Source organism: Gossypium hirsutum, chromosome D11 (genome assembly GCF_007990345.1).
Source record: "Gossypium hirsutum isolate 1008001.06 chromosome D11, Gossypium_hirsutum_v2.1, whole genome shotgun sequence".
NCBI lineage: Eukaryota > Viridiplantae > Streptophyta > Magnoliopsida > Malvales > Malvaceae > Gossypium > Gossypium hirsutum.
Window position 1 is genome coordinate 47,413,063 of NC_053447.1, and position 6,928 is coordinate 47,419,990.

The 6,928-nt window shown below is 32.7% G+C and overlaps 1 pseudogene; it reads left to right on the forward strand.

Moving 5' to 3' along the window:
• Positions 1–4,623: 4,623 nt before the first annotated feature.
• On the forward strand, positions 4,624–6,713 carry LOC107911176 (putative pentatricopeptide repeat-containing protein At5g06400, mitochondrial; annotated as a pseudogene).
• Positions 6,714–6,928: the final 215 nt, after the last annotated feature.

The window sequence follows — 6,928 nt, forward strand, 5'->3', positions numbered from 1 at the left end:
TTGTTAAATATTGTTATTGTTATTTAATATATAATAAATATTGTTAATAATTAATATATAGGTATTGTTATTAGCAGAAATTTATATTAAATATTGTTATTGTTATTTAAATTTTAATAAGATTATTAATATCAATAATAAATAATTTAATCATATTTAAACATAATTATTATTAAATATATTATAATTAAAATATATAATTTAATAAAATTCTTAATAATTAATATTCTTATATGAATTTACTCAAATCATAATATATGATACTGTAAAATATAAATTAACATAATTATTATTAAATATATTATAATTAAAATATATAATTTAATAAAATTCTTAATAATTAATATTCTTATATGAATTTACTCAAATCATAATATATGATACTATAAATGAAAATTTGAAATAATTAATATTAAATATATTTTAATTAAAATATATGATTTAATAAAATTTAAAATAATTATAACTAATAAATTATATTTTATGAATTTGTATAATTTAAAATAATAATTATTACATATAATTTAATAATTAATATTAAATTTCATAAAATTCTTGATAAAATTTTCTTATATGAATTTATACAATTTAAAATAATTAATATTAAATATAATTTAATGGTGATATATAATTTCATAAAATTCTTAATAATAAAATGTTCTTATATGAATTTACTAAAATCAATATATAACTTGGGAATTATATTCTGCATAAACATAATTAACTTATATTAAGAAAATGTTAGATGAAAATGAAATTGTACATCATAATCCATATGTTATATAGTTTTACAACATCAAAAAGTTTGAACATTGATATTTAATGCTGAGCAAGAAATCTTTTGACCCATTCCAATCGGGCAACAGAAGGTAAACTAAAGAAAACGATCATTTGAGTTGGATGATCGGGAATTTTACTCAAAGCATCATACCGCTGATCGTCGGTTAAACCTTCAATTAACCATAAGGCTGAATATAAATTTGAAGCTTTCTCTTCCATCTTTTGATGTTCTTCTGACTTCTGTTGAACTACCACCTCAGAGGCAATACTCCTACTGATTTCATCGCCAACGGCCTGGATTTTTTCCCCCAACAAAGTGGCAGCCTCATCAAATGAAGAATACACATTATCAAGAGCATCAGATTTCTTCTTTCTCTTTTTTGAAGATGAGGAACCCCCTTGGTCTCTATCTCCTCGCGGATCTGTACCAGAAACATCCATGTCGTCTAAAGAGACGTCAGCTTCGCAGTCATAGAATGTGTTTCTCTCTTCATTCATATCTGTAGTACATTCATCCTCAGCATGTATTTCTTCAAGAACATTAGCAGCTGTTTGAGCTTCTTTCCCAGTCGCCCGATCTCTTGCGTATATGGCAGTAAGCTGGTTGTAGTAAGGGAAAGAACGATGTCTGAACTGAGAGGCTTCTTTGTGACTCTAAAAAAATGAGGAAATCATATTAGTTATAAGTTTTGTAAAAAAACAAATAAATACTTGAAATACATTTTACCTTAACATAGGATTCCCAAACTGCATCTTCAGCAACAACAAGCTACCTATGCTCGTCCCAACCAAAACCGCTGTTGTTTTGGCCATTAAGCATGTCGTAGACGACTGACCATTCCCTTTTTAGGCACCTAATCTGAGATTCAATATTTGGTTTCGCCTTCAACATTGCTCTTGGTAAAGCCTTTTCTAGCATTTTCTCTAGCTCGTTCAAATAACCGGCTTTGAACCCGGTATCAGCATTAAATGTTCCTATATTGTGCAAATCCACCATGCAAGAAACCAAGGCTGCATCTTCTTCTGGAACCCATTTTCTTTTGCTTCCTCGAGAAGCTTGAGAAGAAGCACCCATTGGTGGAACACCTGACATATTTATCTTAAGAAAAAAAACAAATTAACATTATTTACTATTTTGAATATCATGAATCAAAAGGTGAACAATTTATAATATTATATCGTTAGTTCAATACTAAATTTAAATTTATAACACATGCTGAATGAAAAGATAATTAAATTATAATTCAACAAAGTTTAGTACAATACAGAATTTTAATCAAACACCACCAAAGTTTCATAAACTAGATACATAAAATAACATCAACAAATCAATTCAAACTCAATTTGTCTCTAAACCTAACTAATTTCTAGATGCTTGCCATTCATCGAACATTTGGTTGGCTAGTTCCATCCTCCAAGTAGCCCAAGCATCCGATGGATGAATATTTGTGATATTCGGTTCATCGTCATCCACCACATTAGTAGGTAATCCTTCTCCCACCTCCGCTTCAATGGGATCAATACTCATATGGGTTCGAATAAAATTATGGAGCAAAGAACATGCAATAATAATTCTATTGTGCACCCTTACAGGATAAAACGATGGACTCCTAAGTATTCCCCATCTAAGTTTTAATAAGCCAAAGCATCTTTCAATAATATTACGTGCTGAGACATGTTTCATATTAAAAAACTCTTGCGGAGAACTTGGCTGATAACCCTGACGCCACTCGTTCAGATGATATCGCTGTCCTCTAAATGGTGCAAGAAATCCCTCACAATTTGTGTATCCAGCATCAACTAGATAATAACAACCTATAAAATAATTTTTTTTAAAAAATGATTAATTCAGCACACAAAGTTTGATACAAATCAATAATTCAAATTCCTCTAACTATACACTTTACCATGAGGAACTTTTAGACCATGTCTTCTACTAATGGCATCTCGAAGCACCCGTCCATCGGCAACTGAACCTTCCCAACCAGGAAGAACATAAACAAATTGCATCTCAAGTGTACAAACACCTAGCATATTTGTTGCTATGTCACCTTTTCGCGTTCGATATCTAGGTTTATCAACTGTTGGCACCCTAATCTTGATGTGGGTTCCATCAAGAGCACCTAAGCAATTCTATATCACATGATATAAAACCTTGAGTTAGAATACTAATTTAAATCTAAGTCAACCAAATGTTGTACAAGCTATATATAAAACTTAGTCTAATACCTTAAACCATTTCCACCTTGTGTCAGAAGAATCGACTGTAATTGGCTCCGGCTTTTTAAATAACACATCTTGTAAGCGTATGACAACATTTAAAACACTATGAAATGCTCTGCTAACAGTTTCCCCGGACCTTCTAAAGTGATGCTTGATAACTCGATTTTTCAAGTGATGGGATATGATATGTAAAAACATTGCTACTTGCTCATCAACAAGCATGTTTCTTGACGACTTCAATCCCCCTATCGATTCTAACATCTCACATAGTTTTAAAAAGGCAGTTCTATTCATCCTAACTTGTTCAATACAAGTCTCATCACTAGCATATACAAGCCTTTTCACATAATCCCGTTTTGCATAAAAATCTAAGGTATAAGACCTAATCCTTGGTCTATAAGTCTGTAGGCTAAGGCTGGCACCCATTCTAAATAAGAACCAAATCGCAATTCTACAAATTTCCAACCATAGTGTCAATGCAATACCAATTCTTTTACGCCTCTCACATTGTGCAATTAAAGGCAGACGGGCCATTACTGCAACATATTAAAATTATAAGACACAATCAATAAAACATCGACACTTGAAAACAAACTGAACCATTATTAGTGCCACTGCTAGCAAAGAAAGTAGAACCAATTTTATTTATAAACATGCTTTCGCTAAATAGTACTTTACGAAATTAGTTGATTGTATCAATCATACATATTTATTTATATTTTATATTTTTATTTAAAAATAATTTATTAGTTTATGAAGTTAGTTCATTCTGGCATGGCCATCAAATATTTACATAACACTCAAATATTCATTTCGTTTTAATTATCTTTTAATCAAATACATTAATGCGGATTATGATTGTTTAATTAAAATACTTCTCAAAGCCCGTTTAATGCTCTGCCTTATGATTAGTTTTGTGTCGTTAAAAGAAGAAAATTTATACCTTCAAAGAAAGAAGACAATTTTTGTAGCACATTAATGCCAAAGTTTATGCATTTTAAATTGAAAGATATTTAGCTCATAAATACTGCCCATTAATGTTACATTATATTACACATTATTTTACAATAGTTTTCAGAATTAATTTTGTTTTATTTAAAATAATTTTCGGAAAATGAGTTCAAGAAAGTTTATCAAACTGTGGAAAATGTTTTACCTAAAATCATCCAAATACCAAAAAACATCACATTTTCAAAAAGATCATTCTATTTTAGAAATTTTTTTTGGAAAATATTTTCAGTGAATCAAACAGACTCCAAATCTGAACATGAAATTGAAATTTGACCATTTTTATATAATTAAAAAGTAGAGGGGCTAGAATTGAAATTTAACTATTATTGTTAATGACGTAAAGAAAAAAGGGTAAACTACATTAATAATCACCCAAGTTTTTTTGGTCACTCAATTATGTTTTATTTTTCTTTTTTAGTCGTCTAATTATTTTAGAGTTAAGTGATTATTTTTTAAGTCACTGGTAAATTGGTAACGTTGTTTACCCCCCCAAAAAAATGTATTCGAAGCTCAGTAGGACTATAATTTCACTCAACAAACTTCCATTAATAAGAAGCCGTGGTTTATGCACAACAATAAGCTGAGATGATCAAAAAATTTGCTTGAAATATGAGGTACTTAGTTAAATTCCAGCACTTTCATTCACAATCAGTGAGTCGCCTCCATTTCTCGAGACTTAAGCTTCGTCCCCTTCGATTTTCAACACTCTCCAAATCATCCAAACCAACGAAGAAAGCCCCACAAGCTAACTTGAAGAGCCAAGCTGAAACTAGTAGCATCCCATCACTCTTCCAAGAAATAACTGACATTTTAGGTGCTGTTAATGTAACCTCAGATGAAACCGAATTTCGGTTTTCAATAACCCCACGAATCAATGGCAAGGAGCTTGAGTTTATAGAACAATCTTTGGCTAGAAGGCCAGGTGTTTGTCAAAATGCCGAGGAGAAGAGTGAGTTGGTGGAGAAGGAGGGGAATGAAATAACTGACATTTTGAGAGCTGTTAATATAACCTCAGATGAAACCCCGACAACATCACGGGTCAATGACGGGGAGGCTGAGTTTAAAGAAAAATCGTTGTATAGAAGTCTAGCTGTTTGTCAAAATGCCCAGAATGAGAATGTAATGGTTATGAATGATACCCAGATGGGGAATTCAGTTGAATTTGATGTTAGTCCAGTGGTTCATGAGATAACTAAGATAGTTAGAGCTGAAAATGATTTGGTTTCCATGGAGGAGCAGTTGGAAAAATCAGGGCTTTCGTTTGAACCAGAGATTGTTGAGAAAGTGTTGAAAAGGTGCTTTAAAGTGCCTCATTTAGCTTTTAGATTCTTCAACTGGTGAAGCTTAGAGAAGGGTTTTGTTATACAACTGAGATTTTTAATACCATGCTGTATATAGGTGGTGAGGCTAATGAACATGGGTTGGTTGAGAAGCTATTGGAGGAAATGGAGGAGAAATCTTGTAAGAAAGATATCAAGACTTGGACAATCCTTATCTCGCAATATGGGAAGTCAAAGTTGATTGGCAAAGCGCTGGAAGTTTTTGAAAACATGAAGAAATATGGTTTTGAAACTGACATGACGGCTTATATGATGATGATCCGTGTTCTTTATAATGCTGATAAAGGCAACTTAGCTATGGAATTTTACAAGGAGATGGTTGAGAAGGAAATGAGCCTTGATTTGAATTTGTACAAGATGCTACTGAATTGTGTAGCTAAATCGGAAGATAACAATGCAGTTCACTTGGTTGCCAATAACATGACGAGGGTGTCTGAGATTCCAGAACAAGAAGTTTATGGTTATGTATTGAGGAGTTTATGTATTTCTGAAAGAATTAAGGAAGCTTTAGAATTGATTCGGGACCTTAAGAAGAAAGGGTTGTCTTTGGACCCCTGTTATTTTGAGACTCTGATCAAAGGACTGTGCAGGGCCGATAGGATTGCCGATGCCTTGGAAATCCTCGATATTATGAAGAGAAGACAACTGGTTAGTGAGAAGGTTTATGAGATTATCATCAATGGGAACTTAAGAAGAAATGACCTTTCCAAGGCACTTGATCTTTTCCAAAGCATGAAGGAATCTGGGTACTTACCAACGGCTTCTACTTACACTGGTCTAATGCAACGCCTCTTTAGATTGAAAGAGTATAAAAAAGGCTGTGATTTATACAATGAGATGATGGAGAAAGGTGTTGAGCCTGAAACTGTTGCTATTATGGCCATGGTTGCAGGTCATGTTGGCCAAAACCGTATATCCGAAGCATGGAAAGTATTCAATTCGATGGAGGAGAGGGGCATCCGACCTACTTGGAAAGCATATTTAGTATTCATTAAGGAGCTTGGAAAAGTTGGAAGGACAGATGAAATTTTTCGGGTTTTATTCGAAATGAAGGAGGCAAAGATAGGTATTCGAGATGATATATTTTGTTTGGCTGTATCTTGCATGGAGAGGAGCAGAGAGACGGATAATGTTGAAAAAGTAAAGCAAATGCGGAGAATTAGTGAACTTCATTCACTAACTGAAGAGGTAAGCGATAGCGGATTCAAAGGACAGGACCAAGTGCACTCCCTTTCAAATGCATTCAACAAGCAGGACATGGAAGAAGTGCATAGAATATTATCATCCTCGAAGGATTGGGCCATCATTGAAGAAGGTTTGGAGAGATGCAACATTGGAAAATATTGTTCTAAACTATGACTCTTTTGTTGCAACAAAGCCTACCATGTTATGAGGTTGAGTCTATTTTGGGCATATTTCAGCAAAGCCTACCATTATCACCACTGCCTCTAAAGGAATGACAGTCCCTTACATCACTGCAATCTTTTCTATACCAAATTTTCTTACACCTTAAAATAGATATGGTTTGAAAAAGGAGTGAAGAAATAGTTCAAAGAAAAATAGTTTCTTCAACT